The 25,874-nt window shown below is 44.5% G+C and overlaps 1 long non-coding RNA gene and 3 pseudogenes across 1 annotated transcript; 2 read left to right on the forward strand and 2 right to left on the reverse strand.

Annotated features, from left to right (window-relative positions):
• The first annotated feature begins 2,625 nt into the window (after nucleotides 1-2,625).
• On the forward strand, nucleotides 2,626-2,805 carry LOC140582618 (U2 spliceosomal RNA; annotated as a pseudogene).
• A 6,727-nt stretch (nucleotides 2,806-9,532) lies between these two features.
• On the reverse strand, nucleotides 9,533-9,638 carry LOC140582648 (U2 spliceosomal RNA; annotated as a pseudogene).
• On the forward strand, nucleotides 9,605-9,742 carry LOC140582644 (U2 spliceosomal RNA; annotated as a pseudogene).
• A 5,481-nt stretch (nucleotides 9,743-15,223) lies between these two features.
• On the reverse strand, nucleotides 15,224-16,798 carry LOC140582428 (uncharacterized). The gene is made up of 2 exons (XR_011985397.1): nucleotides 16,611-16,798; nucleotides 15,224-16,172 (listed from the first exon to the last, which is right to left on the reverse strand). It is a non-coding gene; the product is annotated as an uncharacterized lncRNA (long non-coding RNA).
• Nucleotides 16,799-25,874: the final 9,076 nt, after the last annotated feature.

Consider the following 25,874-nt stretch of genomic DNA (forward strand, 5'->3'; position numbering starts at 1 on the left):
CTGAATTGCTGGTACTCAAGAAATTTACTGTTGCTAATTCCGTATTTTGAGACTAGTTCCTCGAATGAAATAAATTTTCCGTTTTGCATAACATGTTCAAGATTTCTAATCCCTTTATCATGCCATAAGGGAAAGCTCAATTTTATCTTTTTTCGGCAAATATCTGGATTGTTCCAAATGGGTGTTAGTTTGCAGGGGATAAGTGGAGACCTAGTTATTTAAAAAAAATTCCCACCAGGCTGTTAATGAGGTGTTAATACTAAGGCTCTTAAAACACTTATAAAAGGCAGATCAGACAATTTTACTTCTCCGCAGATTGCTTGTTCTAAGTCCAGCCATGGACTATCTACCGGGCTTGATTTGATCCAATTTGTTATATACTGCAGTCTGTTGGCTAAGAAGTAGTGATAGAAACTTGGTACAGTAGTTCTAGACCACCATTACCTTTGGCTTTTTGCAGAGTTTTCAAGCTGATTCGTGATGGTTTGTTCTTCAATAAAAATGACAAGATGCTTGAGTCTAGTGATTTAAACCAAGCCATAGAGAGTTTATTATTGATCATTGAGAACAAGTAATTGATTTTAGGCAGGACCATCATTTTAATGGTGGCAACTCTTCCAATGAGTGATATAGGTAGAGATTTCCACTGCACAAGATCCTCTTCCACCTTTTTTAACAAAGGAATATGATTCATCTGTACTAGATCTGAGAGTCTGGTGGAAAAATTTATGCCTAAGTATCTAAGGTTACCTGACTGTAAAGGAGTAGTAGTTGTGTTTTGGAAACTACAATTCAAAGGCAAAACTGTTGATTTGCTCCAGTTGACGGAGTAGTCTGATATAGATGAGAACTTATCTATAAGTGATATTGTCTTCAGAAGAGAGGTTGGAGAATTCCTAAGAAAATGTAATACGTCATCTGCATAAAGGCTTATCTTATGGTCTGTTTTTTCTGTTTGAATTCCTTTAATATCTACATTTTGTCTAATTAGTTTGTTGTTTTTAATTGTATTTGATCATTTTAATATTTCATGGCCAATTTTAATATTGTCACTTTGAATGTCAGGGGTTTGAGGAACGTTTTAAAACGCACGTTGGTTTTTAATCAGCTGGCATCTTCCCCTTCAGCATTTGTTTTCTGCAGGAAGTCCACCTCCGGGACCAGCGGGACGAGGCTCTCTTTTCACGACAATGGAAGAGGGGTAGATCCTACTGGAGCGTAGGTGGTGTCCACTCCTCAGGCGTCGGGATTCTTTTTGGCGACCGCGCCTTTGAGGAAGTAAGTTAATTTACCGTTCTTCAAGGCAGGGTTTTGGGAGTGGACGCCACATGGAGGGGACAGCGCCTCCGGGCCATATGCATCTACGCTCCAGTGGAGGCCTCGTCCCGTATAACTCTCTCTGAAGAGTTGTCCCTGTTCTGTGTCACAGATCGACACTTGATTTTAGGAGGGGACTTTAACATCGCGTTGGAGGGTAGAGAGGATGTCAGCTCAGGGCATTTTCGCCATTTTATTCATTCCTTTAAACTTGTGGATGGTTTTAAAACATGCAACCCCAGCATGCCGGGCTTCACCTGGCATAATAGTCGCGGAGCCAGCAGTCACATCGACTACATTTTAGCTTCACCCCCCGTTGTTTTTGAAAAGGTGTCCCTCTCCCCACAGTGGCCCACTGACCACTTGGCAGTGGAGGCCACTGCCTCCATAGACGCTGCTGTATATGGGGGCGTCTATTGGAAAATGAACCTGCAGATCCTGGAGGAGAGCGATTTTAGACACCTTTTCTTAGATCACTTCTCCGAGTGGCAGAAGGACAAGCCTACCTTCCCCTCTGTGGCCGAATGGTGGGAGAGTGTGAAGGACAGGATCCAAACCTTCTCCATGCAGTATAGCAAGCAGCGCAGGATGGAGAAGAAATTCTCCATTCTGCAGCTGGAGAGAAGGTTGCGGGATGAATACGCCACTTACAACAATGGGGGCATGTATTAGGATGAATTCACGGACGATTACGTCACCCACGTGGCATGGAATTAATCCTTTTACTATAATATTCTGGGAAGTTGTAATTGTGGATTAATTCTGATCGTATGTGGACTGATCGTCCTGAAATTCAGATCAATCGTCCATGATTCACCCCGAATGTTACTAGACTGCACGAACATGTTATTTACCGATCCCCTGTAAAACCTAATTTTGCCATAAATAACTTGGGCTCATAAAAAGAAACCAGGATGCTCATCTTGCATCAAAAGCATGCATTTGAGATGACATTTTAATTGTAAAAGTGGCCATATGTGTTTACTTTACATTTTAATGGTGTGTAAATATATTGGTTGCTTTTATTGCTTTTTTTTTTGCTTATTTTATGGTGAATGGTTCTGCAGATAGTTTGTTTAATACTATTTTAAAATATTTTCAGTAATGTCTGAAAATTGTATTGGCATTCACTTGTATGATGTGGGAAAATTTCAGCCTGTTATATTATGACTATTTCTGAATATCATTGTTTTAGTAGGAAAATGTTTTTAATTCCCTTGTTGACAGTGCCAATTTTTTAAGTGCAGTTTCTATTATATGTTTTAATGTGTTTGTGTCGATGTAAATAATTGTGCAGAACTGTTTAATAAAGTATTTGGATCTGAAAAAAAAAAATCTGTTTTATCAGTTTAATATCTGATACGTCCCCTATGGAGGGGACCACATATTAAACGGATTTTTGGAACAGGGAGCCGGAAGTGGGGCTTGCCCCGTCCGCTCTACGCATGGACCCGGTATTGCTGTGCTTCCGGGAACGGTGCACCTCTACTGCCCCCTGTTGTTGAAAGGCAGAACTGACTGACTGACTGACTATATAAAGTACATGATCTTACCACACTGACATTTCTGATTTTGCTAACAATCATGTACAGTAAATTTAAAAGCTTTTTGTTTTGTCATAAATTATTTATGCTATTTTACAATGCAGATAAAGTATTCCTGTCGATACAAGGAGGATATATTTCTTTTCTCGATGGATGTCGTTTTGAACCTAAAGGTTGTTTTTTTGGAAGAGCAGTATATAGTTACTGCCTACATTTTTTGCTGTGCATGTGATTTTGATGAGAATATTACATTTTTATATCTCTGCGTAGATTTTTTCAGCAATAATTGAGTCTATCCTTGTGTATTTAAGGTTTTGGTAATTCATGATTACCAAATAAGATTTGGTGTCATTGTACAAATATAAGAAGATTCAGTGTGCAGTTACCAGGTTACAAATAAACAAACAAATAAATAAAATGGCATCAGAAGAGAAGTACGATGACAGTAAAATGTGTGAAACTAATGGAATGTGAAAAATGTGTGTGCATATAAGTCTCCACATGTATAAAGCGGCTGTATAGCATAACGAAAAGGAGCAATGGATAACTGACATAAAGTGCTTACTGTCCATAACGACAATGAGTCATGTACGGCGTAAGATAAACACAACATGCGTTAACTTTGGATATGCATAATGCACACGCAAGAATCATATGTCTTTGGAATCGAGAGAACTATCAGATAACTTCAACAAGTTACCAAATGAATGCAAAATCAAAGATAGGCTATTAATTTCTGCCTGGCACTAACCTTGTATTCCTCTGTCACATGACCGGTGGGAAGTAGGAACCGAATGCAAGCTGTAGGGCAGAACCCCCTTTGCGGGGAGCTTTTCTGGCAGGCAGGCTTGGGCACAGAGACGCAAACAGACAAGGACAGAACTGGAGAACATTGGCCTGGGCACTTTACCAAACTAAGGAATGGGAAAACACAAGGCAGCTGGTAGTGACTGACAGAAGGACAGGAACATGAGGTGAGACTAATAAAGACCAAGCGTGGCTCATTAGGGCCACGTCAGGGAGGAGAACTGGAGAGTAAGGTTGACAGGACGGGCAGGCCATGACAGTAACACCCCCCCATCCCCCAATCCTGTGCCCTCCTGGTGCAAAGGCATCATTAAGGGGACACACTGACCAGGGCAAAACCAAGGACAGCAGGGGAGACAAACCGCCAGGACACAACTCATGACAGGCCAGGTAACCCGACAGGGATGCAGACTAGGGACTAAAAGACAAACAGCGGGTGTCAGTGGGCAAGTGGCAACAAAGGAAACAGAAGAAGGAGACAAAGGGAGGGATTGGGCACCAAAAGGACCAAAGGTGGCACAGGACAGACAGGGCAGGACACAACCAGACAAACAATGTGCAACAAGAATAGGGCCAGGAGAGGGAGCCAGGGGGAACCTAAAGTGGGAAGCAAGAGTGACTGGAGTGGGGGCTGGAAGAGTGAAATCGGGCTAAGAGGTGAAACCAGGGAGAGCCACGGGGAAGCAAGACTACAGATCAAGCTCCGAGGTGCCGCAGAAGGGTCGCGGCCAGGGGGGCCTTCGGAGTCCTGTCTGGGTCTGTAGAAGGACGAGCTCCTCTCGTCTGCGCCAGCCGAGGGAAGAACAGCATCGGTAGACGGCGAGGGGTCGGCAGAGCCGGAGGGCATCGAGGAGCAGGCAGGACAGGAACCGGACCACACCGTGGACCCTGCAGAACAAAAGCAAAGGCCAGTACCAGTGCCGGAGGAAACCGCAGGTGGTTCCTTTCGGGAACCAATGGATGGGGTCCCCCGAAAAGACCCCCTTGGACCGAGCTGGGGTCAGGCGGTAAGTCTGGGTAGCATACCCCAGATCTTTCCTCCTGGAGCCGAACCCCCGACCAGTTTTCCGTTGACCCTGCCGTTGTCACGGCGATAACCTCCTCGGCTGGGGAAACTCTGGTCACGGGGCTGACACCACGGACTCGGACTCAGGGCAAGAACTGGAGGGTCCCACTCCATGTCCTCCGGGCCGCCTGTGCCTTAATCCATACTAAATGTAATTAAACAGAATGAAGCTTAAAAGAATAAAATGGTAAAGAGAGGAAAATTTAATGTGTAAGTTTCAAAAAACGGGCTCTTACTTTTATTCAGATGTTTGCAGGCGTTGTGACTCTGTGATGAATGGTGACGTATGAGATCCTGAGAATGGGCTACGCCTCCAAGGGTGAGTGGCAGGTGGCATTTCCCAGGAATTACAGGCTGGAGATGTCTGAGGAGCTCTCCTGGAGTGAAGACAAAAGAGAAGAAGGGAACAAGCAGAGGGTGTGGGGAGAAAAAGACTGCAGATCCAGTTACAGGTGAATTGTACAAATGCCCTTGAAGTCTTGGTCCATGAGGGATCCAATTTTTAATTAAAAAAAAAAAAAGGACAATAAATTATTTAAAAATAGAGTTTTCATTTATATCTGTCTAGGAGTTAAAACACATAAAATCAATTAACTTACCTGGTGATTTTGGAACTTCTGACCCCAAATCAAAATAATATAGATTATAACTAAATGCATCGTTTTATTTGGGAAAAAGGGATAAATTAAATAAAAGGTTAAATTTGGAATCTAAAACAAAAACAGCAATTTCACATCAGGAATAAATATCATTTCAAGGGTCTTCAGTACATTTTTCCTGTGTCTGCTCCCTTTACACGTAGAGAGTGATATAAACATGTACCAATATGTTAGACTGACTGAAATGAAACAGAGAAAACGTAAAATAAAGAAGTAAGGAAAATAGAGGTTAAAATGCACGGTAATTTGTCATATTGGCGCAAATGCACATAAAAAATGTACAACCGATTGCTGCATGTATCGCTTTTAAAGGTTAATGCGTACTTGTGAACCAGTTATGTCCATCACTGCGTACATAGCTAACAGAAAGTCAAAACGCATTGCTGTGCTCTAGAACTTGTGAAGTAACTTGCGTGCCTGCTAGCGGCATTCCAGTTCATTTCAAAAGGCATGCACAAGCAGTGCCATCTTGTGGTTTGTCATATATGGCAGATAGGCATGTTGCTGGCCACCCTAAACGAGGACCCAGCATGATGTTGGCCACTGCTGCTGGGCTGCTGTCACAGTTGGTGATTTTTGCTACCTGACTCGACGGTGATCTCAGCCATGGTCCATCTCCTGACCCCCATTATATTTTGTGAATGTAAACCCGTTTAAGTTCACTGCTGCACAGTGGGAAGCAAGTGATCAACTCTGGCGTGTACTGACAACGTAAAATTCGAATAATACTTATCGATGTCAAATATGTGTATCTACATGCAACTAACCAACTATTCAATCAGACTCAGGATGTGCAACAATACCATGCCCATTTACAAAACAATACTCATATACTTTAGTTTGTGTTCACTAAAGGGGGGGCGAGGCCATTGAAGCACCATGCTTGCATTAGTTATAGGACAGACATGTGATCGTGTTAAATCCCCAAAACACAAAAATAACATAACGCTACAGTCACCACATCCTGTCAGCTGGATGGAAGGATACTTTTTTTTTTCAAACACTGGGAAAGTTGGCTGGTGAAACAAAACTGGACACAGACAGAAAAGAACCCCACAACTCTCCTGACTGATCTGTCACTGAAAGGTCAACCCCCCCCCCCCCCCCCACAGGACCATAGCTCAGCCAAGGCTGGTGATGTTGGAACGGCCACCGGGGGGCGCCACTATGCAGTGGCCAGGGCGCCTAGGGACATTGTCGTCAGCTTGGGGACCTGAAAGGCAGCAACAGACTAATTTCAGAAAGGGCTTCAACTAGATGTGTGCAGTGATCATTTTCCATATAGAATTTAAATGTTTTAAGGTCCTTCCAGCAAAAATGAGCTACAAATAAACTACAAATTTACCTCAAAATGGCAATTCCATGGCAATTATGGATGTTCAGTTGTTAATAATAAAAATATATGTTTATTTATACTCAAAGCTTCATAAAACCACACAGGCAAGATTATATGCTGATCCTGGCTCTACAGAGGACGGCAAAATTGCGCATTGATATTTGTACTCATGCACCAAATTTATCGACCCATGAAATGAAAGAAGAGTTAATCATGTGGAAGAGAAGAGAGGAAGAGACAGGTAGATTGTAGAAGACGTCATGCAGAGAACCACTGACACGTATGGGTATGAACTTGAAGAGGAGCCCCAGGTTTGGGATGAGAAACAGACACGAAACACCGGAAGGGAAAAAGAGGATGGCCACCAGGTACAGGATGGCCTGCATAATGCAGGAAATATTCAATTCAATTCAATTCAATTTTATTTATATAGCGCATTATCACAACATTATATTGTCTCAATGCGCTTTACATTTCTGCCTCGTAAGGACCCCTCATTGAGTGAGCCAAAGGCAACGGTGGCAAGGAAAAACTCCCTAAGAGGAAGAAACCTTGGGAGGAACCAGACCCAAAGGGGGAGCCCATCCTCCAGGGGCCGGCAGATGAGTCAAACAAACAAGATGAAATGACTAAGCTAATACAGACAAGATGAAATGACTAAGCTAATACAGGGGTTGAAATATATGTCTCAATGCAGCGGCCGACCGGTGCAGGCACGTGGTGCTTGATGCACGATGGCAGGATTAATAGACACACAGCCGCAGGATGGATGGCGAGGCATCGTGTTGAGCCAAGGGCAGGCAGGTTGGAGGGTAGTTGCCGGAGGTGGAGGTAGTTGTCTTGCAGGCCGCAGAAGCATAAACTCTTCAACGACATTGTGCTCCATGGAGCACACCCCAGAAGGGGTGAGGGAGGAAGTAAGAATAATTGTGTATTAGCCAGAGTTGAGGAAACCAGAGGCAGTGCAAGCAAAATGATCGAGTGCAATATTCGTCTAGGCTCCGGCAGATCTGAGTATAGCAGCATGAGAAAGAGGGAGAGACAGGCGGGAACACAGGCATGGGGACTCCCTGAACATCAGCACTCTAGTGTAGAGCTAGAGTGACAGCACTGATGCCTCAGTTTATCCAAAGTCAATGACACCAATCCCCACCCAGCTCATCACCTCATACTGTTAGTCTGACTGGGAGTGAGGGACTAGCTGGAACCAGAACTAGGTTTCCTATATGCTAAGCTATACAAGTGCGTTTTTAATCTAGACTTGAAAAGCGAGAGTGTGCCTGAATCCCGCACATCCGCCGGGAGACCATTCCACAGCTGTGGAGCTCTGTAAGAGAATGCTCTGCAGCCTGCCGTAGCCCTGTCTACTTTAGGAACTAATAGATATCCTGCTCCTTGTGAACGAAGCAGGCGAGAAGGGTTGTAAGGGACCAGAAGATCATTGAGATATTGTGGTGCAAGGCCATTCAGAGTTTTGTAAGTCAATAGTAATAATTTGTAGTCAATCCTAAACTTGACCGGTAGCCAGTGCAGGGAAGACAGGATAGGGCTAATGTGATCAAATTTTTTAGTTTTTGTTAGAACTCTGGCAGCTGCATTTTGTACTAACTGAAGTTTATGTAGGGATCCAGATGGACAACCCGAAAGGAGGGCATTGCAGTAGTCCAATCTAGAAGTTATAAAGGCATGTATTAGTTTTTCTGCATCTTGAAAGGACAGCAACTTCCGAAGCTTGGCTATGTTCCGTAGATGATAAAATGCCGTACTGGTAATGCTATTTATGTGAGCACTGAAGCAGAGGTCGGAGTCTACCAGGACACCAAGATTTCTGACCACTGTTTTAAATTGAGTAGGGAGGCCGCTAGGGTTGGGGTTTACAAACTTATTGCGGGCCTCCTTAGGACCGATTAAAAGAACCTCAGTTTTTTCAGTATGTTAAATTATGTTACCAATTATGTTACCAAGCGGTAGCATATATAGATTGAACAGTAGGGGGCCCAGCACTGATCCCTGCGGGACACCATATCTTACTTTAGTACTTTAGAAATACCCCAAGAAGCCATGCAAAGGATCCACTCCTTACTCAGAAGTCAACTTGGCCAATACCCAATCAAACCCATACCCAAAATTTTCAGCATCAAAGAACTGTTAATTCTCCTTCACTGTCTTTTAGCCCTCAGTCTCTCCCTGGCTCTTTCCTGCCCTGGTACCTCATCTATCACCAAGGAGTTTACAGCTTACAGGAATGTCCATCATCATGACACATCGAAGCAATAGCGGTTAACCTCACAAACCTATAGCTGATGTGTGCTTGTTATGTTTGCTTGTATTTGTGTTACCCTCCAACTGCTGAGAGTCCGGCCTTGGAAATATATAAGATGATGCAGGTGAAGTCAGGGCAAGGTGCTAGGAGACATCAGTGTCAATACAAGTACAGACAATCGTCATTGTGGGGTCCCTTGCTCCCCAACATGCTGGGGAACCAATAAAAAGGAAGAAGGCATGGACTCTGCCCAATTAAAGACCTTATTGCATGTGTGTAGGAAACCAAATTTCTCTGGGCTCCGCGTGTATCACGGTTACATATGAAGCACACATGTGTTTAAACTTAAAAAAAATCAGGATGAAAGGTGCCTTATTCCCTTTTGCACAGTCATGATACATTTCTGTAATCACATCTCGTCAGCAAGGGGGTATCTCACGCCCCGAAAATTAATATGAATGATTTCTGTTTTTCACCATTTTACTTCAGGTGCTCCGGTTCGATAAGCAGACCCTGTCTCACTCAGTCACCCACTCAGTCAGTCAGTCTGAGTCAGTCTGTTTAATATGTGGTCCCCTCCATGGGGGACGTATCAGATATTAAACTGATACTACACTTGATCTTAGCCAAAAGGCCGAGAAGCCTTTTATTAGATGGATTTTTGGAACAGGGAGCCGGAAGTGGGGCTTGTCCCGTCCGCTCCACGCATCGACCCGGTATTGCAGTGCTTCCGGGAACGGTGCACCTCTACTGCCCCCTGTTGTTGAAAGGCAGAACTGACTGAGTGGGTGACTAATAGACTGAGTGCCTCTGGATGGCCAGCTAATTAGCTGCATGTGCTGTGAGGGAGGGGCCCTGTCCGTGCACAGCCCCCGTTTCCTGCTGTTTTTCTCTTTTTTTTTTTTTTTAAAGGAAGGTGACACGCTGTCGTTTGTGCGGTGGGCAGCTGTGCTGAGGTAAGGAATGACGTCATCTTTGCCTTTTGAATTTTCCCTCATGTTTGTTTAAATGATTGCTGTTTTTTGAGAGGACAGGAGGACAGGGAGGAGTCTGGGCCCCGAGGCTGGCGGCTGCGACATCCCTGGGCATTCTACTCCGAGCGGGGGGCGTCACGGAGGCCCGGCTAACGGCGACCCGCTAAGCGGCGGCCCCATATCGACTCGGGTCTCTCTTCGGTCTTCAGGACCGGTATACGTTTCTTCTCCTTTCCAGATTGGAAAAGACAGGAAGGAGCAAAAGTGGAAGAGTTGACGAAATGGCGACGGATGGCATAGCTTCCAGCGGTGGGGCGTAAGACCTTGCATTCCAGAGCATCCCCGCGCATATGAGAGTCTGCTCCATACATCTCCGTTCAGGTAAGTCAGCTTCCGGTGTGATCACTAGACTCCATTCTTGTGTTTGTCCCTAAAGAGAACAGCCAGGATAGGAAATGCTGGAAACCCATCCCGACCGGAGTCCATCCCTTCCCGGTGGCACAGTAACCCAAAAGTGTTTGTGAGTGTGGTTTATGTCAGATTAGGAGAGCTCAAATGAACCTTTTGTTGGATGATAGTCGGCGACCAAAACAAGAGCTAGATCACAGAAAAGTGTTTCAAAAACGACAGCTTCAAAATGAAATGCAACGCTGGATGGAAGTTTTCTAGTCCTGATGAAGGATGTAGAATCAGAATCCAGATATGTTTCCATACAAGGAATTTGCCTTGGTGGTGCTTTTACATGACATTACAAAGAACATACCACATTTAGCAAAGACATATGCAGCCAGGTAATAAACAATAGACTGGCAATTGGGTAATATGATAATTATATGATAATTAAGTTTATTAATGGCAGTAATGATGGTATTATGATATTTATATATGTGTGTACATAGTAATCATTGTAGTATGAATATAAACTATATAAATGGTATAAGAATTTAAAGGGCTCTTAAATGGTGCCGTTATTAAGTAGCAGCCAAGTCAACTATATGTGCAAGAGTGCAATATGTATACAGAGTTTGCAGTATGTGTGCATAATGTGCAAGAGTGCAGAATATAATCATAGAGGAAGTTTATCAGTTGTTTACTGGTTATGCTGGTGGATATTTCACTGCAGCTGACGATTAATTGAACGTCCAGTCAGAGACTGGCTTGGTTAATGAGAGAGACTGCCTAAGGGAAGAAGCTCTTGGCGTGCCTTGTGGTCTTGGTTCTGATTGCCATGAGTCTACTCCTGGAGGGTAAGGCTTGAAAGATGTGGTGAGCAGGGTGAGATGGGTCCTCAAAGATTTTGTATGCCCGTTTCCTGGTTCTGGTGATGTACAGTGTCTGGAGGGTAGGCAGGTTACTGCCGATTATTCGCTCTGCTGAGTGGATGATGTGTTGCAGTCTGGCCTTGTCTCGTTCAGTGGCTGATCCAAACCAGGCTGTGATGGAGGAGCTAAGGATGGACTCAATGATTGTAGCGTAAAACTGGGCCATCGTGGTTATAACATATTATTTTGGATCAGGCACGGACAGTTGTGAGAGTTCAGTCCGCATTAGCTCTGATAGAACAGTATAAATTTGCAAAGCTAAAGTCCACAAACAGAATCCTAACATATGTCTCAGGGCACTCCAAGTGTCGGAGCAAGAAATGTAGTCCAGTGTTAACTGCATCGTCCACAGGTCTGTTGGTTCTGTAGGCAGACTATAGAGCAGGGGTGTCAAACTGCAGTCCTGGGGGGCCAGAGCCCTGTATAGCTTAGTTCTTTCCCTGTTCCACCACTAATGATTCAGCTCAAGAGCTGTGTGGTAATTAGCACAAGGAGTTGAATCAGGTGTGTTAAATGAGGGGAAACCCAAAAATGTGCAGGGCTCTTGCTCTCCAGGACTGGAGTTTGACACCTGTGCTATAGAGGGTCAAGCGATGGGTCTGTGATGGTTTTAAGGTATGACAGCACAAGTCTCTCAAAAGCCTTCATTACCACTGATGTGAGAGCCACTGGTCTGTAGTCACTGAAGCAAGAGACTCTGGGTTTCTTTGGAAAAGGTGTTATTGTGGATGACTTAAGATACAAAGATCCAGTGACTAATTGAAAATATCTGTGAAGACAGGTGATGGTTGATCTGCACAGTGCTTCAGAGTGGCTGGGGAGACCAGGAGCTTTCCCTGTATTCTGACTCCTAAAGATCTTGTTTACATCTCTGTCGTTGATTCTCCTGGGAAGGTGGCTGGACGTGGGGGGGGGGCGTGAGCTGGGGAGAGTGTGGGCGAGGTGTGAAGGTACCCAGGTGTGAAGAAGGCCATTGAAAAGGTGAGGGCTGTATGATGCGCGAATGTGGCTTTTCAAACCCGCAGTAGAATTTGAACAGGTTTTTGTCACCACTCCTGTAGGCTACATCTTTTGTTTTATGAAGCTGCCTGAGTTCAGTTGTAAACCATGGGTCGTCATTATTATAGCTGACAACAGACTTTTTGGGAATGCGAGAGTCCTCGCAGAAGCTTATGTGCCATGTTACAGTGTCCGTGTATTCATCCACGCTGTTAATAGCAGTTTTGAAAACATTCCAGTCTGTCGAGTCAAAGCATGATTTTAATTGCTCTACAGCTCCACATGTCCAGTGTTTCACTCTAGTAACGACAGGTTTAGCAGTTTTCAGATTTTGTCTGTATGCTGGAATTAGATAAATTGTTGCATGGTCAGAGTTTCCTAGTGCAGCACCAGTCATTTTCTGTCATTAAAATGTGACGTCTTTTCAGTTACCTATTTATTTGTTTTGGCTTTTTCTTATTATTATCTATGTGTTCATTGTAATTGATTAATAAAATTATTTATTTTCATTATTATTTCTTTTTCACTTTTCTTTGAAATGTGATTTTGAAGTTTTAATGTGATTGTATCCTTGTCTTTGTAAAGCACTTTGAATTGCCTTGTGCCTGAATTGTGCTATATAAATAAACATGCCTAAAATCCTTGACGATGACAATGTGCCCAGCCAGCTGTGAACTGTTCATGCGCTTCAAGAGATTTGTAGTTTTTAAACTCTTTAAAAGTGTACGCACTAATGACAGACACTAGGTGGTTGACAGTGTCCCCATAAGAAAGCCAAGGTAGCGCATCGGGATCCCTTGTCCATGTGTTTGCTGGCATTTCATGAGGGTCGACGAGGACACCATAGACAGTGGCGTACTCTCACTGTTCTTCGCTTTCTCCATCTTTGCATTTCTTGCAGTGTGAAGATCTGCGAGCTGTTTAATTTTAGTGACCGCTCCTTTTCAGGATTATGTAGTATATGTTTAACATTAGTTCAAAGTGTGGAAGGGAAATTTAAAGTGATGGTAGGCCAGGGTTGGGAGGCATTGTGGGATTGTTCTTGTGTCTCAGGTTTTGTTGTTTTGGGGATGGTGCCGTGTGTCCTTGCCTCGCAGCCACCTGCATGGAACCAGCTTTGCAGGCCACAGACCTTGGAGAACTGGGCTGAAGGGAACATCGCCGGGGGGAGAAAGGGGACCTGCAGGAAGCCTTGAAATGTAGCTGCTATACTATGCTAGACGCAGTTTGTTGTATGGTAGCATTTGAACACACAAGCAAGTTATGTATCCATAAGGGTTGTATATGTTTACGCTGAAGTCTTTATTTAGGTAATATAGGGTTGGGGTTTCCCTTACTGATAGCATTGTGAGCCATGCCAGCCATGGACACCGAAGGGGGGGTTGCACCTTTTTGCTGGGTTGGGAGTGGAATTTCCCTAATGTTTAGGGTTTTTGCCCTCCTTCCTAGGCTGGATAGACAGGCTTATGTGTGGGACTCATAGGAGGCCTAGGCCTAACGAGGATTGGAAGCTCAACATCCTTGAAGTAGACCAATAGTGGCGTATTATGTTTGTTGTATGGTCGAAACCTGGTTTGCAGATGTTTGGTAACCAATCGGGACTTAGAAGTCCATATAGGGGAATTCGTCTTATAGTATATTAACCTGCTGATTTCTGGGTGCGGGGTGCATTGCGCATTGTACCCGAGTGTGGCTGGAACACTATGCTGGATTGCTGAATAAAGAAGAAAACTTTGGTCATTATGTTAAGACGGAAGCGGAATTGGGAGTTACGTCAGTCTGCAGCAGCGCTGGATCGTTTTACGGCACACTGCTTGCCTGGTCGCAGCCTCCAAAGAGCAAGAGTTCCAGAAGTTCACCTGCGCTCCAGAGACATTTCATAGTTATTATCTTATGTGCCCCTCTCGTTTGGTAGTTCATTTTCTGTCCGTGATTACGGGTGTGCGTGTATGATGTTCAGTAAGTAATGTTTTCTATACTTTTAATGTAGTTGATTTCTTTCTGTATGCGCAGTATCGGTGTAGTGTTGCTAGATTGCGTATATGGCAGCTTGTTGGATTTACATGCCCTGTTATCGTTGATGTAGCAATTTGTCGTGGGTCAGCATTTGTATGTGGTAATTATAATTTGTTATTGCTATTAATCAAGTTAAAGGAGCACCTCCAACTTATTATATAGTTTACTGGTAATCCTTCAGTGCCATCTTGTGGACATATTTGAAACTACCATAATTCGCTTACCTTTTCCAGAATGTTCAGTCGTTATTCCCTTTATTGGTTTATTTCAGAACCACGCCCACATATTGGATTGGATGGTGCCTATTGTTAGTTGCTGGGCTGTAACCACAGAATTGCGAGTAAAAACCTTAAACCCACCTTGGCTGTGATCCCAGTGCTCTGACCGGCACTCTTCTGAGAACACTACCTCATCCGGAACCACGATTTCATTAGTCCACCTAAACCTCCCCCACACATTACATGCGAGGTCTGGAGTTTGATTCAAGTGTGACAGAGTGAGAGTGATTATAGAGGATTATAGAGTCATAGTTGTTTGGGTTAATTCTGACTACCACAAAAGTTTACAAGCCCTCTTTTGGCAAGAGCTAATCATAAGAGCTAATCCTAATCATTTTCATCTTTGCCGTTTAAATCACTCATGAATAGATGTCTTTGTGAGAAATTGGTTTGTTTTAAGCATTTTAAATGTAAATAAATACTGCAATACTCATTGCAGAAATACATCTTTTCCAATATTGTGCAGCCTAATAATGAAGTACTTACTACTACGAGATATCTAACAACATACGATGCAACATTCAACAGGGGGTAGTGAAGTGATATGTGGCAGATCAAAGTGCCAATTCGATGTGGGGCAGTGATTAGCATGTGGAGAATGCTGCAGCAGTATTACAAAATCAGCAACTCTTTTAAAAATAATAGTGATATAAATATATTATTTATTAATAAGTATATAGAATCAGTACACAAAGTATAAGTATATAAAGTTTAAGTACATAAAGTATATAAGTATAAAAATCTTAAGTATAAAAATGTTATAAGTTTAAAAATGTTATAAGTTTAAAAATGTTATAAGTTTAAAAAAAGTTTAAGTAAAAAAAAGTTTAAGTAAAAAAAGTTTAAGGGCTCAGGCCTGCTGCTCCTACTCATCAGAGTGGATCTGATACTTGAACTTCTTCTTCAGAGCCTCTGCTAAGATGGCAGCAATGTCCTCTGAGGGCATGGGCGTCCCCTGCGTCAGTCCCCTCCTCGTCACTGGCGTCCCACCTGGCGACCTCAGCACTGGGCGCAGTTTAATGTGCGCCAGCTCCGCCAGAACATCCACCATGTTGGGGCCATTGGTGGGTCCTGCGCCACTTCCCTGACGATGACTCGTCTTCTGCTTCGGGCCCTGGATATTAGCAGGCGGAGGCGGTGGAGGAGGAGGAGGAGGGGGCGGGAAACAGCTTGGAGCTGAAGTGGGGACTATAAGAGGAGTCCCAGTGGTCTCCGAACTGCTCCGGGGCATATTTGGGTCAGTCAGGGCACCAGCAAGCTGGGAGATCTCGGACCGTAAACGGTCCACCTCGTCTTCGAGGGCTGCAATCTTCTCCCAAACTGCCGCCCACTGATCCCCGTGATCCCCGTGTCCACTGGGGAGGTGGATGCCACTCCCGACATTTGCAGGGGCGTTGCCATTTATAGCAACCCCCGTTGCAACACTTGAGGATGTCTTCACAAAGCGCTGGGAAAGAAAAAAATCTCCAGTTGCAAAAAACTTGTTACATTGCGCAGTTCAACGCAGAGGGGGCGACTCTGTGAAACAAGCGATCTTCCTTGGTCGAAAAAATACTGTATTCGGAACGGAATCAAATCCAAAAAAAACAGTCTGCACACAAAGTACAGAGAGTTAGATGTCTTACTTAAACATCACACAAAATTATATTTTTCTCCATCATCCATTAACATACAGCGCAATCTCAGATCCACATTAGGCCATACTATACAGATTTCCTGTACAACATTAATATACGCATATACATGTATATATTTATATATGCACATTATAAACATTTCAACCTGCAATGGTACTAACAGGGTGGCTAAACTGAATAACACCATATCACAGTCAACGTATTCCGATCAATTAGCAAGTAGCCTTATAGGTAGCTTTAGCATTTTACATACAACTATAAAAAATGATACATTAGCAAAGAAAATAATCAACAAAGGTTCACATTCATATCCTGACTGTTTTTCCTTCACACTAATGATCCCTATATCTATATTTTCCTTAACATTTAACCAAACAGGTAAATTGACCTACCAGGATATCCAAAAGAGAGCAATTGCACCAAAATCTTTCTATCCACTAATTGCTGCAATTGTATGCTTCGGCCAAAAAAAATAAACAGTGCTCTAAACGTTGATATCTACACAAATATATATACATATATGTAGATATATACGTTTATTTCTCTAAGTTGCCGTTCACTCTTCTTTCCGCTCTCTTTACCCGCCTTCCTCCGTCTAGAAAAACCCGCCGGAAAAAAAACTCCCACCCTACCTTTCGGCACTCAGGAACGTCTTAAAGAGACAGCTGCCCACTTTGGTATACACACACTTATTGTAAGGTTCATGTCTCCCTCTTTACAAATTACGCTCTATAATAGCTTCAAATCATTATGGTACTTTAGCTTTATAGACCTGGCTTCATATGGTTTTGTTATTATTATTTTTGGTATTAGTATTATTATTTTAAGAATGAAGCTAAATAATATAGCCGCCCACTAATATGTCACATATGGGTTAAAATGCAGAGGACACATTTCGTCGTTGTGTGATGTGCCAAGAATGGCACTTGATTACAAAGTACAAATACTTTTTTACTTGCCAACATTCATAAGCAACTTTATTTTTCAGTACAGTTGCGGTTTTTATAAATCTTGGTGATTAATATTCGCGGAGAGCGTGGGGTTTCCATTTTTCTATAACATTTATATTGTTAAAGGAAACACAGCTTAGCAAGCTGTTTAATTTTAATGACTGATTGTTTTCAGTATTAACTAGTATTTGTTTAACATTGGTTTAAAGTTGACTGCTGCTACTTTAGCAACAGCTCGGCATGCGCTCTCTGAGCTGATCCTAATCACTTTCATCCTTGATATTTCAGTCAGTCATGAATGGAGGTGTTTGTGAGAAACTTATTTATTTATTTTTTTAAAAAAGATCCTTTATAAACACTCCAATACTTACTGCAGAAAATGATTTTACGCAATGTCCTGCAGTCCAGTTATGAAATACTAATCTAACAACATACAATGTGCTGCCCACAGAAACGCTGTCTGTGCGCAGCCTGCTGGCAAAAAGCGGAACTACAGTTACAGCAAATAAGGCAGAACGGAAACATCGGCGTCACTCCTTGGACTGATGATAGCTTATAAATAGTTCTCAGTGAACCAAATAGAATGAACCAAATTTCACTGGTCCCATGCAAACTGACACCCATCTGGAACAACCCTGACATCCTGTTAAATAAAAAAAGTGATAAACTTCCTGGCTTGGCATAATAAAGGAATCAAGCGCCTCGAACATATAATCCAAGACAATTGCATGATATCATTTGACAAAATTACAGAAACTTATAACATTGAGAAAAACAAATACTTAGAATATCTTCAACTTAAATCAATAATACATAATAGATGGTGCCGTAAGCAATTAGATCTGGAGCTTTCACTAAAAATAGCAAACTTTTTAATAACTCCAACTAAAAAACTACTGTCTAGGATTTACGTGCATCTAGCAGAATCTGATACAACGCTCTCACTCCCTACCCACAAATGGGAAAGGGATTTGCTCATCAATCCAGACACTAACTTCTGGAAGCAAATTTGCTTGAATACCTTTCGAATGAATCAGAACTCCAACCTGCAGCTATTACAGTACAAAATTTTACACAGAACACACTACACAGGGCAGAGGATGTTCCAGATGGGTATCAGAGATACTGACATATGCCTAACTTGTAAGAAGGATGCACCAGATAATTACCTGCATGCTTTCTGGTATTGCACACCGGTCAACGAATTCTGGCAAAGGATTTGTGAAGACTCATCTACACACCTAGGGCATCCCATCCCACCCTCCCCCTCACTCTGCCTGCTTGGGGACCTCACTAGCACTAATATGGACACGAATAAATCTTGCATGCTTCTCACAGTACTAACCGTTGCTAAGAAAACAATCCTTCTGAACTGGAAGTCAAAAGAGAATTTAAACATAAATCTGTTCAAAAATCTACTCTTGGATTATGTTTCCATGGAGAGGATGTCTGCCTGTAAGAAAAATCATTTGATCGATGAAGACAGTTGAAGACAGTTGGACTCCAATAATTAATTTTTTAATGTAATGTCGTCACGGGTGGTGGGGCCTTGCCGTCACCGTCCCGGGTTGGAGGCTGGGTTGTTGGGGTCCTCTGGTGTTTCTCTTGGCTGAGGGCGCGTGGTCAGTGTCTCTGGGTGGCCGCTGGCCTGGCCTGTTGGGGGCGGAGCGGGGGATGGGAGGTTCTGCCCCCCCGGGGTGGGTGGCGCGCTGGGGGGGGATCGGAGGGTGGGGCCTCTGGGTTCCGCCTGGGCCGCTGCGCTGGGGTGTGTGGGTTTGGGGGCGTGGGCTCTATCTGCTGGGGCCGCTGCTCCGGCTCCCGGGCGGGTGGTCGCCCGCATGCTGGGGGGCCTGGTCTGCCCGGGCCCGTTGCCTGGTGGGGGTGGGTCGTTGTCTGCCGTTGGCGATTCCGGTGCGGGGCCCTCGGACACTGTGGGGTGGTTTGGGGGGGGAGGTGGGAGGAGCGTCTGCCTCGCCTGGGGGGGGGGCCTGGGGTGGCCGGGGGGCGGGGGTCACCCTGCCTGGCTGGACCGGCTCCCCGTTTGCCGGGGGGTCTGGGGTTGTCCTGTCCTTGGCTTCTAGCTGGGGTCTCATCGGGCGTGGTGGGGTGGGTCTCTCCCGGTCTGCGCCTGGGGGGGGGGGGGGGGGGGGGGCGGTTCCCTGCTGCCGGGCTGCTTGTGGCGCCCCTGAACACCTCGGTTGGCCATCCCTGCCGGCTGTGCGGGGTCGGGGATGGGGACTAATTGGGGCCAGTCGGGGATCTGGCCCCGGTGCCGGGGGGGGGCCCACTCCTGGCACACCCTTATTGCTCCCCTGGGCCCAACATCACATTTCACACAACACTAGGGCCTTGAGGGGCGGTGGGGAGGTGCGCCGAGACACTGCCCCTCAATTTTTACTTGCATGTTAGACACCACATGACACTAGGGCTGAGGAGGTGGGTTGAGGCAGGTGGGGCTCTGCCGTCTGCCAGTGGTGGGGCCCTCATACCCGAACTGCACCCACTAATTTTAATGCATTGTAGACATAAACACACAACTCTCTCACACATGTACATGCACACTTCAGACCAACATGGGTCAGGGAGGGGATGGGGGCTGAGGAGCCCCCCCATAACTCTCTGTCTCTGTCTCTGGCCCTGACCCATCATGGGGGGGTTCGGGCGGCCCTGGCGGGTGTGGGGGCGGCCTCCTCTCTTGGGCCCTGTTAGGCGGATTGGGGGGTTCGGTTTGGGCTGGGCGGGGGGTCTGCCGCTCCCCGGTCGCCGCGGGTCCGCTCCCGGGTGGGGGGGGGTCTCTTTGTATGGGCCCCCCTTGGATCGTCCTGCAGTGTTGGGGGGGGAGGCGTGCCGGGTCGCTGCGGTGGGCGGCGGCCCGTCCTGCCGGGGGATGGGCTGGGGCCCCTCCGGTGTGTGGGCGGCCGTCCGCCGGGGGGGGGGTGGGGTGGTCCTGGTTGGTGGGGCCCTTCGGCCCTGGACCCGCCTGCCTCGGTGGGGGGGTTGCGGGTGGGGCTGGGGGGCTCCCAAACATGCTACAATAACATCAGAACATAAAGTCATGGTGCCTTGGAAAAAAAATTAATAATGTGTATGACTCCCATGAGCTTGGAGGACCACATCCATACGTCTTGGCAATGACTGAAATAACTTGTTGATGAAGTCATCAGGAATGGCAAAGAAAGCAGTTTTGCAGGACTCCCAGGGTTCGTCTAGATTCTTTGGTTTCGTCTTCCAAGCCTCCTCCTTCATCTTACCCCAGACATGCTCAATAATGTTCATGTCTGGTGACTGGGCAGGCCAATCCTGGAGCACCTTGATCCTCTTCAGTTTCAGGAACTTCAATGTGGAGGCTGAAGTATGAGAAGGAGCGCCATCCTTCTGCAGAATTTGCCCTCTCTTGTGGTTTGGAATGTAATGGGCAGCAAGAATATCTTGATACTTCAGGCTGTTGATGTTGCCATCCACTCTGCAGATCTCTCGAACACCCCCATGGATGTAACCCCAAACCATGATTTTTCCTCCACCAAACTTGACTGTTTTCTGGGTGAATTTTGAGTTCATGCGGGTTCCAACAGGTCTTCTGCAGTATTTGCGGCATTTGGTATGTAGTTCAATGGATGATTCGTCAGAAAAATCAACCTTCTGCCACTTTGCCTCTGTCCATCCTTGCTGCAAGCTGTGGGCCTTGGCAAATTCAACATGCTTTTTTTGTTGTGTTCTTGTTAATGCTGGTTTCTGAGCACTAATTTGGCCATGGAGACCACTGCGTGCGAGAATTCGAGAAACTGTTCTTGTAGACACAGCGATTTCTGGTGACCAGTTCTGATGTAGCTCTGCTGCAGTTGAAAAAGGGTTGGCCCTGGACTTTCGAAGCAACAAACGGTCCTCTCAAAGAGTTGTCTTACGGGGTCTGCCTGACCTGGGCTTGTCATGAACATCACCAGTTTCTTCATATCTTTTTTTAATCCTCTCCACTTGACGTTTGAATACATTAACGATGTCTGCCACCTCAGCAGCAGACTTGGTCTGTGGTTGAATCTTTGGCATGTTGTCAGAAGTTAGGTTGCACTTCAAGTGAAGGTCTGGTGTGCTGGGGTTCTTTTTATACACACCTGGGATTATGTTAATTACAATATTTGTCACAGGTGAACCTCTAATTTGTGATTGGTTGAATAATTAAAAGACATGACAAGACTTTTGTCCTTGCAAAAACAGGTGTTATGGACTTTAACAAGCTGTGAACATCAGGACACTTTTTGACTGTTTCATTTTGTACCCAGTTATTAATGTGAAAGCCCTTGGCATTAAATTGATCCATTCATTGTAACAATTGATTGATTAGAAATAAAGTTATATGCCTTTTTAAGTTACTATGTCCTTATGTGACAAGACTTTTGTCAATGACTGTACACTCACCTAAAGGATTATTAGGAACACCTGTTCAATTTCTCATTAATGCAATTATATAATCAACCAATCACATGTCAGTTGCTTCAATGCATTTAGGGGTGTGGTCCTGGTCAAGACAATCTCCTGAACTCCAATCTGAATGTCAGAATGGGAAAGAAAGGTGATTTAAGCAATTTTGAGCGTGGCATGGTTGTTGGTGCCAGACGGGCCGGTCTGAGTATTTCACAATCTGCTCAGTTACTGGGATTTTCACGCACAACCATTTCTAGGGTTTACAAAGAATGGTGTGCAAAGGGAAAAACATCCAGTATGCGGCAGCCCTGTGGGCGAAAATGCCTCGTTGATGCTAGAGGTCAGAGGAGAATGGGCCGACTGATTCAAGCTGATAGAAGAGCAACTTTGACTGAAATAACCACTCGTTACAACCGAGGTATGCAGCAAAGCATTTGTGAAGCCACAACACGCACAACCTTGAGGCGGATGGGCTACAACAGCAGAAGACCCCACCGGGTACCACTCATCTCCACTACAAATAGGAAAAAGAGGCTACAATTTGCACGAGCTCACCAAAATTGGACAGTTGAAGACTGGAAAAATGTTGCCTGGTTTGATGAATCTCGATTTCTGTTGAGACATTCAAATGGTAGAGTCAGAATTTGGCGTAAACAGAATGAGAACATGGATCCATCATGCCTTGTTACCACTGTGCAGGCTGGTGGTGGTGGTGTAATGGTGTGGGGGATGTTTTCTTGGCACACTTTAGGCCCCTTAGTGCCAATTGGGCATCGTTTAAATGCCACGGCCTACCTGAGCATTGTTTCTGACCATGTCCATCCCTTTATGACCACCATGTACCCATCCTCTGATGGCTACTTCCAGCAGGATAATGCACCATGTCACAAAGCTCGAATCATTTCAAATTGGTTTCTTGAACATGACAATGAGTTCACTGTACTAAAATGGCCCCCACAGTCACCAGATCTCAACCCAATAGAGCATCTTTGGGATGTGGTGGAACGGGAGCTTCGTGCCCTGGATGTGCATCTCACAAATCTCCATCAACTGCAAGATGCTATCCTATCAATATGGGCCAACATTTCTAAAGAATGCTTTCAGCACCTTGTTGAATCAATGCCACGTAGAATTAAGGCAGTTCTGAAGGCGAAAGGGGGTCAAACACCGTATTAGTATGGTGTTCCTAATAATCCTTTAGGTGAGTGTATATAATGCCGATTTGTCACATTATTAATTATTATTATTACCACTGATGTTGTTATAATTTTTGTTGTTTGATGAGTGTTATGTTTCTTATGCTTGTTTGTATTCTGTATTCCCCTACACTTAATTTTTTTCCACCCCTACCTACATTTTTAGTGTTATTATTTCTGTATACCTTTTTTTTTTTTCTCCCCCTCTCCCCATAGTGATTGATGTCTGTTGTTATTGTTACGCTTGTTGTTTCTGTATCCCCCCCTGTTTTTCTTTTTTTCTTTTTTCTCTTCCTTTTTCCATGGTACCGGTGAGTTCGGAGCAGCCACACTCTTTGCTCTTGAATGTAATGTAAAATAAAGTTGTCCTCCGAAGAGGAGGGGTGGTGGTGGGCAATAAAAAAAAAAAAAAAAAAAAAGAACTGCCTAGGATACAAACGTCATGCATGTAACTAAACTCTTCAGCCAATAAGGGCAAAGGTGTGTCGTCACGGAGGCGGTTCCAGTTTGTGCAGCCGGGTGAGAGGTCGCAATGCATCTAATCGTAATGCATTGCGTCAGGATCAGAATGCGTTGCTTTAAGCCAGCGCTGTAAGCAAGTCGAACGCACCCAATGACCGGACTGGGGAAACAAAATTTACAAGCGGACTTAATACAGAGGACTAATGACAACAACCAGAAACAGCTGATCACATGGGGATCCCACACGAGCTTAACGAGGGGGCGTGGCACACGGAAGGAGCGGACGATCGGGGCAGGGGTAATGTTGGGATAATATCTTTATCGTTTTGGAAGTCATTAAGAAAAAAAATGCTCTTCTTGTTTTATCCTGTTCATTTTGTGTTGAAATGCTTAAAAACACACACACACACATATTTAGGTGTAATTTTGGGGGGCCGGGAACCAATTAATTGGTTTTCCATTATTTCTTATGGGAAAAATTAGATCAGAACTCAAACTTTTTAGGATTCGATCTGGAGTCCGGAACGGATTAAGTTCGAGAACCGAGGTACCACAGTATAGTGCAAAATACCATGTATTTTGTAATGTCTCAAATGAAGTAGGCCTAAACTAATATTAGGCCACTAAACATAGTGTACTATCAAAGAGCAGCCCATTGGTTTTCAATTCAGTAGCCTAATGTGAAATACTATGGTTTAATGGTTTAAAATTATAGTAAACAAAAGCAGCTCAAGAAAATCAACTATTCATATGTTATAGCCCATTTATATGAGGAAGAGAACCAGAATTCCCGGCATGTTGAAAAAAGTGCCTACACCAAACCTTTCCATAGACTAATAAGAACCGAGAGAAAAAAGGGAAAATAAATGTCTTTCTCATAAATTGAGCAACATAGCACTATCTGCATTTAGTAGGCTATAGACCTGGTTAATTCAACTTTGACACTGACGGTGAAATAAACCTGTACAGTTTGGTCACTTAAAAAACACTGACCGTTTTTGAAAGTTATGTCTGTACCTGATCATGATGGAGGAGAATGGTAGTCTTTATATACGAGATGGCCTGATGGGGATCGGTAAAGATTTTTTCCTCGCCATCAAATGTGAAACGGAATGTAGCTGGATAACAGAGACCAAATTTCACATCCTTAACAGTTCTAAGGAGCTGCTTTGCTCTTTAAAGGCAGCTCGCTTCTTTGCTATCGCCAGAGTGAAGTCCGGAAAGATGTGCACACGCTTCTCCTTGTAAAACAGCTGCTTCTTCTGGCTGGAGAGGCGAAGGATGCGATCCTTCACGTCACCATAATGTACACGGATTATGAATGGTCTTGGCCTCTTCTCTTCCCACGGCCTCGGTGATAATGAACTGTGGCCCCGGTCCAGACATGGAGTTTCCTCCAGGTTCAGTATCTCCTTCAAAGCAGTTGCGCAGAATTGCCGCGGGTTGGTCCCCTCTTGGCCCTCCTCTATTCCAACAATGCATTTAGTTGTCAGGTTACACACATCTGACTGCAGTTTTTTCACGGCAGTTTCCAAAGTAAAGACTGTAGAGCTCCACACCGTGGTAGACTGCTCGAGGTCGTCCAAACGCTCGGAATGCTGTGCATTAGCAGTCTGTAAGGAGCTAGCCGTAGAATGCAACTCTGGGCGGATAGAAGTTATTTCTTGCCAGAGGACAGCAGTTTGTGTATCTATTTTCGTGCCCAATAGTTCAATCGCTGTCATAATTTTCTCAACCGAATCCGAAGAAAGTTGCTGTGCATCACCCTCAGTGGTAGCCTTCTTGCTAGCTGTAGCAGGTTTCTGTGAGCGACTAGCCATTTTTAAACGAGGAGGAAAACAAAACTTTTAAACGCGTTTTCTTGCTGCCTTAGTCCTTCAATTAGTGATGTTAAACTTTTCGGATAAATATTTATCTATCAATATGGCTTCTGCAAGTATGTAAATATAATGAAAATGAAATTGCTCACTGAGCTCCAGGACCTCACAGCCTCACATGTCGAACGTCAACCGGAAGTTCCCATGCAATTGTTTCTTAAACATACCTTTACCTGTCTTATCTTATCCTATGTTATCTTACGTTATGTGAAGTGTCGCTATTTACATCTGACAGATAGCCCATCTCCACAGCCATCTCCAGAACCCCAGGGATGTCACTCAGCTGGTCCAGCACATCACTAGGAAATTTGACCTCATCTTCATCAAGTCTCGGTCGCAGGGGCACCCTCATTATCCCCGTACGAATAGTGAGCCTCAGAGTTTCCATTCCTCTGTTGCTTGCAGATGTGAGCTGAGCTCATGAAGTCGTTCCAGAACTGCTGGCACCAGTAATGAGCAGAGCACTTGGCATCATAGGTCATCTTATTGTAGTTGCTTATATAGTAATGATTGAATTTTTCCATTTTTTCAATAACAAGAGAAGGGGACAAAAACGGTGGTGTTGGACCCATGACCAGCTGAGATGAGGGGGCCTGCACCAGAACGTGAGGCAGAGGGGTGGGATGAACTACGGCTGGAGCTGAAGATGGTTCTGGAGCTGGGCTAACTGGTGAGGCTACGCATGGGGATGAAGGAGGGGAGTCCATAAAAAGAGATGGAGAAGGAGGTAAAACAAAAGAGGATGGGACTGG

The sequence above is a fragment of the Paramormyrops kingsleyae genome, chromosome 24 (genome assembly GCF_048594095.1).
Source record: "Paramormyrops kingsleyae isolate MSU_618 chromosome 24, PKINGS_0.4, whole genome shotgun sequence".
In the NCBI taxonomy this organism is placed as follows: domain Eukaryota; kingdom Metazoa; phylum Chordata; class Actinopteri; order Osteoglossiformes; family Mormyridae; genus Paramormyrops; species Paramormyrops kingsleyae.